Source organism: Saccopteryx bilineata, chromosome 7 (genome assembly GCF_036850765.1).
Source record: "Saccopteryx bilineata isolate mSacBil1 chromosome 7, mSacBil1_pri_phased_curated, whole genome shotgun sequence".
Lineage (NCBI taxonomy): Eukaryota > Metazoa > Chordata > Mammalia > Chiroptera > Emballonuridae > Saccopteryx > Saccopteryx bilineata.
In genome coordinates this window covers 88,969,222-88,982,888 of record NC_089496.1, presented here as the reverse complement: position 1 = coordinate 88,982,888, position 13,667 = coordinate 88,969,222, and the positions used below count along the sequence as shown (strand labels likewise).

Sequence of the window (13,667 nt, the reverse complement as noted above, 5' to 3'; positions counted from 1 at the left end):
GAATGCAGTCGGCCTCTAGGAGCTTGAGCTCTGTCCAACAAAGGCAAGGAATTGAGTTCTATCAACAACAATGAGCTGAGAAGAGATTTCCTCTCTGAGCTTCCAAATGAGAACTCAGCCTGGCCAACCCTTGATTTCAGCCTTTTGATACTCTGAGCCAAGGACCCAGCCATACTATGCCAGACTTCTTCTTCCTTTTTTTTTTTGTATTTTTCTGAAGCTGGAAACGGGGAGAGATAGTCAGACAGACTCCCGCATGCGCACGACCGGGATCCACCCGGCACGCCCACCAGGGGCGACGCTCTGCCCACCAGGGGGCGATGCTCTGCCCCTCCGGGGTGTCGCTCTGCCGCGACCAGAGCCACTCTAGCACCTGGGGCAGAGGCCAAGGAGCCATCCCCAGCGCCTGGGCCATCTTTGCTCCAATGGAGCCCGGCTGCAGGAGGGGAAGAGAGACAGAGAGGAAGGGGGGGGGGGGTGGAGAAGCAAATGGGCGCTTCTCCTATGTGCCCTGGCCAGAAATCGAACCCGGGTCCCCCACACGCTATGCCAGACTTCTGACCTAGAGAACTATGAGCTAATGGATGGGTATTGTTTAAACTTGCTAAGTTTGTAGTAATTCACTATGCAGCAAGTTAAAAAAAACCCACTACAAAACCTAATATAATTATTTAAGTCTAAGGGGTCAGAGATAGCTTTCCTAAAGAGATGACATTTGAGCTTAAACATGAAGGAAATAAAGGAACTAGATATTTTATTACATGGGGGAAGAATGATCTAGGAAATGGGAATTTTGAGAGCAAAAGTCTTGGATGACAGTTTTGCTTGTTCAGGAATAACAAGAGGGCCCAAGGTGTCTGGAACTAAGTGAGCAAGGAAAAATAAAGTTGGAGAAATAGACCAAGCCCTATCACCCAGGTCATTTGGGTGGCAGTAGCTAACCTCCAAAGAGGGCCCCAAACAATTCCACTCCTGCCTGAACATGAATGCTTTCTTCCACCAAGAGGTTGAGTCTGCCCTAGCTTTTGAATCTGGGCTTTGACTAACAGAATGTAGACAGTGACATTCTGGGGCTTCTGCTCACTCCTTCTTTTTTTTAATTTATTTTTTATTTTTATTTATTCATTTTAGAGAGGAGACAGAGAGAGAGACAGAGAGAGACAGAGAGGAGAGAGAGACAGGGAAGAGGAGCTGGAAGCATCAACTCCCATATGTGCCTTGACCAGGCAAGCCCAGGGTTTCGAACCGGTGACCTCAGCATTTCCAGGTGGACGCTTTATCCACTGCGCCACCACAGGTCAGGCTCACTCCTTCTTAAAGCCTTGAGCCACCATGTAAGAAATTCCGGCTCCCTGATGGAGAGGAAAGACGGGAGGATGAGAAACTATGCAGAAGTTACATGGAGAAACACACCTAGAAGCCTAAGAGTGACATGATCTGACACCTTTTTTTTGGGGGGGGGTATTTTTCTGAAGTTGGAAACGGGGAGGCAGTCAGACAGACTCCCGCATGCACCTGACCGGGATCTACCCGGCATGCCCACCAGGGGGCGATGCTCTGCCCATCTTGGGGCGTCACTCTGCTGCAATCAGAGCCATTCTAGCGCCTGAGGCAGAGGCCACAGAGCCATCCTCAGCGCCCGGGCAAACTTTTGCTCCAATGGAGCCTTGGCTGCGGGAGGGGAAGAGAGAGACAGAGAGGAAGGAGAGGGGGAGGGGTGGAGAAGCAGATGGGCGCTTCTCCTGTGTGCCCTGGCCGGGAATTGAACCCGGGACTCCTGCACGCCAGGCCGACACTCTACCACTGAGCCAACTGGCCAGGGCCAATCTGACACCTTTTAAAAAGATCACTGCTGTGTGGAAAACAGACTGTAGAGGACATGAATGAAAATAAGGAGACTAAGAGACCACTTTACAATAGTCTATGGAAGAGACAACAATCTTTTGGACTAGAGTGGTAGCTAGAGGTAGTGAGAAATAATTAAAATTCAATATATATTTTGAAGGCAAAGCCAATTGAATTTGGTGATAGAATGGATGTGGGGTATGAGAAAAATAAAATAAGAGGAGGATCCAAGATGGCAACTGAGTAGACGGAAGTTATACTCATCTCCTCCCAAGACCAAAATGGAATAACTGCTAAATTATAGAACAATCATCCTGAATAACTAACTGAAATCTTATATAAACAAGGATTTACAGAAGAAGCCACATTGAAATTGGTAGGAAGGGTGAAGATGAGAAAAGAGCTGGCCCTGCTCCCACTGGCCATGGCTGAGGCTCTGGAGTGATATCTCAGCTGCAGGGGTTCCCCTGAGAAGCATGGGGTCTCAACCCCAAGTTAGGCCCTGTAGCTCAGAGCACCAGAGCTGGGAAAAGGAGCTGCATAACATTTGGCTGTGAAAATCAGCAGGGATTCTGTTCATCAGGGAAAGACCTGTCTCTGCTAGAGGCATAGGTGCCCTCTTAAAGGACCAACACACAAAACTTTGCTCCCAGGCACTCATTCAGGGCTCCAGTGGAGGGAGAGCGGAGTGGACTAGTGTCACATGAGGAGAGTTTGGGGTTTGTGGTTCTGGGGAGAGAGCTCAAAGGGCAACCACCAGGATGCCAGTGCTGAGTTATTCTCCCATACTGCAGACACCATCTTTCTTAGGTGGAGCACTGTCCTCTGTGTGGTATCAGCCTGGGGAAAAGCAATAGCCCCACCTTGTGGACTCCCTCTCATCCCACCAGGTGGAGCTTAAAGCCTGCAGAGCTCATGGCTGCTTTGGCCAGAGGCAGAGATCTGGGCAGACTCAGAGGGTGTCAGTGACTGAGTTGTGGGGTTTTGAGGTAAGGGCCTAACCCCCCCCCCCAATTTCCCATGAACTGGACTGGCAATTAATTCCCCCTCATGGGAGATCCACTAGCCCCACTCTCTGGGCTTCTGGCAGATCCACCCTCTGGGATCTAGAGATACCATTCATCAGACTCCTAGTGACTCCGCCCTGCTGTGATTGGGGCAAAATCCAAGACAGACTAAGTTGTGTGGCTCTGAAACCTGACCAGCACCTCCCTCTCACAGGAAATTCATTAGCCCCATCCTTCCGACTCCTGGTGACCCCACCCTGCAGAGCTCCATCTCTTCCTGGCAGAATCTGGGACAGAAAGAGTCATGTGGCTCTAGAATGAGGGCCATTTTTCCCTTGCATGCCTGATCAGAGCAGAGCCCTTCCTTCACATGGCCAAATCTTGGTCTATTTGGGCCTGATAAACTCTGCTGGCCTCACCCTGATGAGTCGCTGAGATCCCACCTCAATACAAAGGTATGTGAGCACCCAATGGGTGGCAGCTAGACTTGGCATACCCTAGGACATTTGCTGTGTGGCCTCAGATCCAGCACTGACACTGAGTTTGAACCTGTATCTATGTGGTGAACACCACTCACCCCTACCTGGTGACTCACTGAAAACCTACCTCATGCACTTCAAGTATTTTCAGAGGCTCTTTCAGTGACTGAGCCTAACAGGCAGCCAGCAGGTAGAGGTGAGTCTTGAGGTGTCTTGGTACCTTTGCTGACTTACCCGTGGGTCTGGTGCTGATAAGAGAGGGCCTTGGTGCACAGCTTGGTCCTTCCCATGTGCAGAGGCAACTACAAAATGGATCGCTTGTAGCCCCAAACAAGTTGCCTAGGTCCAGTCAGACAGTGTCTGACATTGGCCTGCACCAGAGTCCTTTGCAAGAGGCCCAGAACCAATACATTCGGTGGCTACCTTCAGACAACATCAGAATAGGATCCAGTAAGTTTCACAACTGACATATCCAAAGAGATATCAGCAGGCACCAGACCCTGCTGAGGCAAATGCCACTCTGTGGCCAGCACCTGCACAGTGGTCAGGGTTGAGCCTCATAGCTAGCCAGCCTAAGGGTCGATCCCATGCACAAATGGACCAATAACAATCAATAATCAATTACAACAGAAGGACCCATATAACCCAAATAAGGGACATTCTGGGAGTACCCCAGCTCAGGTGATTAATGAGACTGGGCCACTGGACTCCACAGGAAACTTACTACATAAGGTGATCCCACAAATACTGGGAATCATAGCAGATCTACCTATTACACAGAAACAAACACAAAGAGGCAGCCAAAATGGGGAGACAAACATATTTCAAATGAAAAAAGAGGAGAAACCTCCAGAAAAAGAGCTAAATGAAATGGAGGCAAGCAATTTTCAGAAATAGAATTCAAAGTAATGACTATAAGGATCTCAACAGCATGAAAAAGAACATAGGAACCATAAAAAAGGACCATTCAGAAAAGATGAACACAATATCTGAAATGAAGAATACACTGGACGGAATAAAAAGGAGGTTGGATGAAGCAGAGGACTTCATCAGCGATTTGGAAAACAAGGTAGAAAAAAATACTCTGTCAGACTGGTGGTGGCGCAGTGGATAGAGCATCAACCTGGGTTGCTGAGGTCCTAGGTTTGAAACCTCAAGGTCGTTGGCTCACCAGCTTGAGCAGAGGGTCCCTAGCTCGAATGTGGGATCATCAACATAATCCCATAGTCACTTACTTGAGTCCAAAGATCACTAGCTTGAGTGATCTTTTTCAATTACCTCAAGGTCATTAGCTTGAGCTCAAGGTCATTGGCTCAGCTTGAGCCCCTTGGTCAAGGCATGTATGAGAAGCAATCAATGAATGACTAAAGTGATGCAATTATGAGTTGATGCTTCTCATCTCTCTCCCTCTTTCTCTCTCACTTAAAAAAATGAAAAAGAAAAAACCACCCAATCAGAGCAGCAAAAAGAATTTTAAGAATGCAGATAGTGGCCTGACCTGTGGTGGCACAGTGGATAAAGCGTCAACCTGGAAATGCTGAGGTTGCCGGTTCGAAACCCTGGGCTTGCCTGGTCAAGGCACATATGGGAGTTGATGTTTCCAGCTCCTCCCCCCTGTCTCTCTCTCCTCTCTATCTCTCTCTCTCCTCTCTAAAATTAATAAATAAATAAAAATGCAGATAGTTTAAGGGGCCTTTGGGACAACATGAAGCATAACAACACCTGCACCAGAGGTATACCAGAAAGAGAAGAGAGAGAAGAAGGGATTGAGGATCTATTTGAAGAAATAATAACCAAAAACAGCCCTAACCTGTTGAAGGAGAGAGATACACAAGTCCAGGAAGTGCAGCGTCCTAAACAAGATGAACCTTTCTAGGTTCATCACAAATCAAGACACATCATAATTAAAATGATAAAGGTTAAGAGCAAAGAGAGAATTTTAGAAGCACTAAGAGAAATAGTTACCTACAAGGTAGCTCCCATAAGTCTGTCAGTAGATTCCTCAACGAAATATATTCCAGGCCAGAAGGGACTGGCATGAAATATTCAAAGTGATGTAAAGCAAGGTCTCTACAACTAAGACTTCTTTATCTAGCAAGGCTATCATTTAAAATTAAAAGAGAAATAGAGAACTTTCCAGACAAGAAGAAGCTAAAGGAGTTTGTTACCACCATACCAGCATTACAAGAAATGTTAAAGAGCCTTTTTTAAGAAGAGATAAAAATTCCAGAGGAACGTAGTTAAAAGAATAAAATGGCAATAAGTATCTATCAATAATCACCTTCAATGTAAATGACTTAAATATTCCAATGAAAAGACACAGGGTAAATAAATGGATAAGAAAACAAGATCCATATATATGCTGTCTACAAGAAACCCACCTCAGAACGCAAGATACACACAGACTAAAAGTAAAAGGATGGAAAACATTTCATGCAAATGGAAAGGATAGAAAAATCGGGGGTAGCAATACTTATATCTGACAAAATAAACTTTAAAACAGAGCTTATAGTAAGAGAAAAAGAAGGACACTACATAATGATAAAAGGAGCAATCCAACAAAAGGATATAACCCCAACATAGGAGCTCCTAAATATGTAAAGCATCAACTTATTGTTCCACTTAGTTTTTCTATTTTATTTGTGCACTCATTGATTGCTTCGTGCATGTGCCCTGACAGGGAGTCAAACCCTGTGACCTCTCATGCACCAGGTTGACACTTTATCTACTGAGCTACCCAGCCAGGGCTAAGATGACTTAAATGAATGCAGAGATATATTCACAAATTAGACTCATGTATTGTTAAGATGTTCACTTTCTAACTTATCTATAGAATCAATGCAATACCAATCAAAATCCCAGCAGGCAAATCAAAAGGCTAAATAAAAAATTTATACAAAAGTGCAAAGGACCTAAATGTTAGCCAAAACAATCTCGAAAAATAAAAACAATGACGAAGGCCTGCCCAGTGGTGGCGCAATGGATAAAGCATTGACCTGGAAAGGGGAGGTCGCCGGTTTGAAACCCTGGGCTTGCCCGGTCAAGGCACATACCACAAGAAACCAATGAACGGCTAAGAGTGAAGCAATAACTTCGCGTCCCCCCCCCCCCCCCCCGCCGTCCTCTCTATGTAAAATCAATAAGTAAAATATTTTTAAAAAACCAATGATGAAGGACTAATACTAATAAATTTCAAGACAGTGTAAAGTAATAGTAATCAAGATAGTGTGGTTTGGTGTAAGGAAAAACATGTAGATAAATGGAACAGAATAGTGAGTACACAAATAGACTCAAATATGGCCAGTTATTTTTTGAGAAAGGCATCAAGATACTTCAATAGGGAAAGGATAGTTTTTTCAACAAATGATGCTGAAACAACTGGATATCCATTTAGAAAAAATGAACTTGTTCTTTACTTTAGTTCATATACTAAAATTAACTTAAGTGGATTCTGGATTTATATGTAGACCTTCTAGAAAAAAATATAGAAGAAAATCTTGTTGCAATTGGGATAGGTGAACATTTCATAGGTAAGTTATGATGTGGCAAAATTTTAAATGTCTGTTTTTTTTTTTTTTAAAAAAGATAATCACAAACTGGGAGAAAATATTTTCAATATATGTGTTTGACATAGGATAGTATCTAGAATATATAAGGAACCCTCAGAACTCAGTAAGAAAACAGATAACAGCCCTGGCCGTTTAGCTCAGAGGACAAGCGTTGGCCTGGTACATGGACATCCTGGGTTCAATTCCCGGTCAGTGCACATAAGAGAAGCAACCATCTGCTCCTCTCCCCCTCCTTCTACCCCTTTCTCTCCCTCTTCCTCTCACACATCCAGAAGCATGATTAATTCAAGTGTAGATCTGGGCACTGAGGATAGTTTGGCTGGTCTGAGTGAGTCACCCTCAGGTGTTAAAAATAGCTTGGGCCTGACCTGTGGTGGTGCAGTGAATAAAGCATCGATCTGGAAATGCTGAGGTCTCCAGTTCGAAACCCTGGGCTTGCCTGGTCAAGGCACATATGGGAGTTGATGCTTCCTGCTCCTCCCCCATTCTCTCTCTCTTCTCTCTCTCTCCTCCTCTCTCTCTCATTTCTAAAATGAATAAAAAAAAATAGCTTGGTTGATTCGAGCATCAGCCCCAGACAGGGTTGCCAGGTGGATCCTGGTTGGGGCTCATGTGGGAGTCTGTTTCACTATCTCCCCTCCTCTCATTAAAAAAAGGGGGGCCATAGCAGGTTGGATCAGTGGTAGAGCATCGACCTGGCATGTGGATGTCCTGGGTTTGATTCCTGGTCAGGGCACACAGGAGAAGTGCCCATCTGCTTCTCTCTTCCCCCTCTTGCTTCTCTCTCTCTCTCTCTCTTCCCCTCCTGCAGCCACAGCTCAATTGGAGCGAGTTGGCCCCAGGTGCTGAGGATGGCTCCATGGATTCCCACTCAGGCGCTAAGAAGAGGTTGGCTGCTGAGCAATGGAGCAATACCCCAGATGGGGAGAGCATCACCCCTTTGTGGGCTTGCTGGGTGGATCCTAGTCAGGGCACATGCAGGAATCTGTCTCTCTGCCTCCCCTCTTCTCACTGAATAAAAAAAGGAAGAAAGAAAACAAAAAAGAAAGAAAATAACCCTTTTTCTTTAAATGGGCAAATGATTTGAAGAGACAATTCACACAAAAAGATCCATGGATGGCCAATTAAGCACATGAACATCATTAGTGACTTGGAAAGTGAAAATTAAATTCACAAGACACCACTCTCTACTTACTTAGAATGACTAAAATTAAAAAGACTGACCATACTAAGTGTTGGCAAGAATGAGGAGGAACTGGGTCTCTCATACACTGCTGACAGTAATGTATAATGGTACAGCCACATTAGAAAACTGTTGACTGTTTCTTATACAGTGAAACGTTTACTTAACACATGACCCAACAACTACACTCCTACGTACTTAGCCCCTCAAATGAAGCATATTTACACGCAAAGACTTATATGTGAATATTCACAGCTGCTTTATTCCCAAACTGAAAGAATCGCAATGTCCATCAAGAGTTGAACTGATAAACAAATTGTTATTATCTGTATGATGGAATAGTACTCATTAACAAAAAGAATGAGCTACAGATACAAAAAATGACAAGGATAAATCTCAAAAACATGCTGAACAAAGGAAGACAGGCACAAGAGTACACACTTTATGATTCTATTTAAACAAAATTCTAGGAACAACAAATCTAATTTATAATAATAAAAATAGACCTGTGGTAGCCTGGGGCTGAATATGGGAATAAGAATGACTGACTAAGGGCAGTAGGGAAATTTCGGGGCAATGACAATTTTCTATAACTTGATTGTTACACAGGTGTATACATTTGCCAAAGTTCATCTAACTGTACACTTTAAATGGATGTGTTTTATTACATGTAAATCACCTTAATAAAATTAGTTTTTAAAATTTCTAAGAATGAGTATTCCTAAGAATAAATACCAATGCAATATTAATTTCATTTGCAACTAAGATATTATATTTGTAGAGAATTCTGGAGATAAAGGCCTTTGTTATCAACCCATGTCCCTCTATCATTCTGCCATACAGATTTTTCTACTGATGTCTAAAGTAAATGCAGCAAAATTTCAATTTGAGAACCTTTAAAAATCCACAAGGGTATGGTGAAAAAGTTCAATTATTAAAAAATGAAAAAGTTGTATATTAGAGTGTATGGGAGAGGGTAATGGTTACTGGTGGCAATAGAATTGATTTGGCTTTCCCAACAAAAGCCCGATGACTCAACCACTACTGTTCAAATGTCTGGGAAAGCTGACAAACAACCTCAGTTTAATGGTAACACAACCTTTCTGCCACCCCTGCACATCTCCTTTCCTGCTTTTCTGTTTATAATGAACAGTTATCTCCCAAAGAAAGAAGAAAGAAGCTGTCAGGTGACAAGTACACAAAATGAAAAAAACTTAAGTATTTATACGACTGTCCACAGCTTAGTCCTCAAAAGCTAAGGGCTAACTAACATTTTCCCTCCCGAAAACATATTGCATGCATCACTTTCAAAATTACCAGGGATTTCTCTGAAGCTGCCGCCGGGGCCAGGAAGGAAAAATGCACACTTGCAGACACCAACCAGTCTAACCACCACAGCACTGTAGTATTAAGTGTGCTGACTTTGCTAACTAACTGTATAGGTTAAAAGATACAGCACGGACTGGCTAACCTTGATGGTAAAATGACAGATGTTCCTAGTTTGCATGCAAACTCTGCTTTATTTAACCACTAAGAAAGGGTGTGGTAAGTAGAGAAAGAAAATGTTCCAGACATAGGACCCCGTTTGGAATTAGGGGAGCAAGGCCTTTGCAAAGAGTAATATTTATGACTAGAGAGATGCAAATGATATTTAAGGATTCTGTTTGGCTTAAAGAAGGGCTCTGAAGGAAGACTGGCATTGAAACCTGTGCTGGGGGAAGGAGGTATAATTAAGATGATGAATGAATGTGAGAATAAAATGCGCAGAGCTGTGCTGGGGATAAGGCACAGAATACGAATTTTGACTAAGGCTGGAACTTTAGTTATCAAGCAACCAACAAGCATTTACTATGTGCTGGGCACTTTTCTAGGTGCTAGGGGAAGTGTGGTGAATGGGCATACAAAGTTTCTTTGCCTTCTCTGGAGAAGGGTAGAGAAAAAATAGATAATAAATATGTTAATTCCAGACACAAATAAGTAATGTGAAGAAAACAAAATAAGGTAACATAAAATAGGGGGTGATAGTACAACCTATTTTAACTGAGGTGGTGAAATGAGGCTGAAGGACGTAACATAAGCTGAGATCTAAATGGTGAGTCAGTCTTCTGATGATCTGGGGAAAGGCCTTCTACACAGAAGAAAGAGCAAGGTGTGTTTAAGTGCAAGAAAGCAGGCTAGCATAACTGGGGCAAGTGAATGAGAGGGCAAGGGGTGGGAAATGAGGTTAGTGAGCTTGCCTGGGGCCAGATCATATAAGGCCTTCTGGGTCTCAGTAAGGAGTATGGATTTCATCCAAAGTGCAAAGAAGAGCCCCTGAGATTTTGAAGTAGTCAAATATGACATCATCTGTTATATACTTCAGAAATATTTACACCAGCTGCCACACAGAGAATGGTGGTGGCAGTGGTGAGGGGAGGGGCTGGGGAGGTGGGAAGAGGATAACACAAGCAAGTCATGAGAGCAGAGGAAGGGACACCAGTCAGAAGGCTGATAAAATAACTCAGTAAGTGGAGATTGTGCTTAAAATTAGAAAAGGCAGATTAGGAAGTGTTTAGAAGGTATTTTCCCTTCACAAGAGAGAAAGGAAGAGAGAGGACCTGTTGAGAATTATAAGTCTGGGTTATAATACACATTTATTTCAATATAATAATTTACTTCTTCAGGAGAACTGATCCCTCAACTATTTAACCTGGTACATTAACCTGAGTGGGGACTGAACCAGGGTTCTTGCTCCTGTGGTCAAGAGAAACAAGGTAAAACATTCAAGAGTTTTGAGGGAGAAGTGAGGATTTTTTAAAGGTCTATACTATACTATCTATTGGTTGTTGCCAGGCTTTAGTTAAATGAGCATCCAAAAAAACCATGGATTTTAAAGTTCTTTATTCTGTTATTTTTCCTTGATTTCTTTGTAAAAATAGCTCTTAAAATAAGTCAACATTGTCATGGCTGAATTAAGAGGAAATGATATTGTCTCCATTTTGATTAGGACTGAAAGAAATAAAAAGCACACCTAATGATGGAGACAGTGATAGCAGTGAGGTCTAGACAGCTCTCGTACTCCCAAAGAGCCAGGGCAGAACAGAAAAAGGAACCCAGGAAAGATAGAGACCATTGGCACTTGAGTATCTTTTAATGAGGGGATTTCAAAAGAAACAAAAGAAATCTGGCCATAAATTGAACATGGAGAGTAAAAGGTAATGAATGCTCAAAAGTGGGACATAACTTTTAACATTCCAGTTTTCAGTTCTTTAAAAAAAAAAAAAAAAAACCTTGAAAGCTTTCAATGACCAAAAAAGTAGTCCATTCTCTTTTTGGGGTGAGAGTCCGAATGAAAAGAAAATGGTGGCTGCACATAGAGAATAGGATAAACATTTCAACAGGAGTAAACTCACACTTCACAATGGGATTATTGCATTAATATTTTAACAGCTTCTACTAAATATGATTATGTATTAGGTGAACTCATAAATATGTCATATCTGATTAGTGAACATGGAAGACAGGAAGGGGCAGATTTGTCAGCAGAAGAAAAGTTCACATTATGAACTGATCATCTTTTAATGAGGGGATTTTAATAATCAATAAGAAAAAGCGTGCAATCACGTCTCTGAAATAAAACTCACTAGGAAATGAATACACAAAAGTACTGGTATAAATGATTATTTGAAGACAGGACATTTGCCAATATTTTTTTCTATTTACTAATTATAGGGAAAGTAATACAAAAAAAATTCACCAAAAGCAAAGCAAAGCCAAGCCACTTTGATTATTTCTGTATTTTTGAGGTAGTTAAAGGGAGAGGATAATCACTTGACATTTTTTAGGTTTTAAAACTGAGGCTCTTGTTTCTGTAGTGGGTTTCTTCATGCAATTTTATCACTTCCAGAGCTATAGGTTCTTTTGTTCTAAACCAAGAAACTCACAGCAGTGTAATTTACTGCTGCATTATTATAGCTACTAACTATACACACGTCCAAGGCTGGTAAAACCACTGATGTAGACAGTGCCACCTTAAAAGAATTTTTGGATGGGACTTAGTAATGGGGGAAAAAAAGGACATAATGTTTAATTATAAGAAATGATTGAAATAGGCTCAGACATACCCCGGGTGCCTCTGCACTGCAGCAAGCTCTAAACTTGTTATCGTTAATGGTTTAAATTTCACTGTGCTAATCATTTCAGGACACAAGCCTTTCTTGATAATCTAATGAATTATTCCAACATCCTTCAGCAAAAAAAAATCCTCCATGACAGCACTAATTACAAGACGTTTTCCCAGTGCTTATGTAAAATATGACAGAGCAGCAGCTTAGGGAATTGCAGAAAACTGCTTCTAATTTCCACTGAGAAACTGACAAACACCTCTCTTTCATCTCTCCCAGCTCTCAAGTAAGATTTAACTTTCTCATTTAGTTAATTACCGAGTGAGGATCATCATTTCCCCGGATCGGAGCGGCACAGAGCCTTTATCGTGTTAACTTGTGAACTTGATCGATGGCTGCTGCTAAAACTTAATAACTTCACCCCCTGGCAAATTGTAAGATAAATATAATAGGAGAAACTCTGACAGTAAAAACCTGCCAGAAATGAGCACTGTGTTTATGTTTCTTTGCAGGCAGCAAAAAAACAACCGACAGCTTATTACTGGTTGCGTGTTACTTATATTTAAAAGACTCCAGGCAGTTAACTTTCTATGTACTGTTAAAACTTTGCTCACAAGATGGGGAAAAATGGGAAAATGTACCAGTAATGTAGATCTGGGGAAGTGAGGAAAGAAGAAAAGAAAAAGACAGAGAGAAGAGCAAAACAAGGAAATAATATATTATGTAAAATCTTTTCAAATGTTATGTTTATCATATAAAATGTCCAACCAGCTTAAATAGGCATAAAACTTCTTTTAAAAAATTTGGACTTCTAGAATACTATATGAACTATATCTAGTAGCAAAGCAAGAGAATGTGGATCACTCAAATTTTTTCAACGACCATAAGTTCATGCCTGAAGAATTCAATTAACTACAGAATTCCTAGATCTCTTTTCAAAAACCCCTGCAGTTAGAAAACCATTCCCTAACTACAACATTTAACTCTTTCTGAACCAAATACCCTATAGCTAGGAAATGCTTAGCACACGTTATCTAGTCTTACATTCACCTCCACACTCAAGATAGTCAAACGAGAAGGAAATAGTCAAGAAGTTCTTCTTTTGGTCAAACTCGAATCTAACCTTGGAGTTTTAATATTTAAGTGTCGAAGAGTTTGTGTCATGGCTTAGGACAGAATGAATTTTATGCGTTTTTATAAACAACAGCACCAAGGACAATAGACAAGGTTTAACAATAACAGAATGGCTGCCCACCAATGCCAGTCCCCTCTACTCTCCCAAGACTGATTAAAAGGGCTGAAAACAAATCTGTGTGTCAATTGCCAAGTCTGCTACACTGACCACCCTTCATAGTATAGAAATAATACAAAAAACAAAACATGAACTAATTTTGGTGAGGGTAGAAAACAGCAAAAAATGTCTTACAGGACCTAAGATTTTAAGCCTAATTTGTGAGTCTGTATTTAATGTTCATTATATG

General features: G+C 41.8%; 1 protein-coding gene across 5 annotated transcripts in view; it reads right to left on the bottom strand.

Moving 5' to 3' along the window:
• BTRC (beta-transducin repeat containing E3 ubiquitin protein ligase) overlaps positions 1-13,667 on the bottom strand; it is a 207,707-nt gene that overhangs the window by 32,714 nt on the left and 161,326 nt on the right. The gene's annotated exons all lie outside the window — the stretch shown is intronic.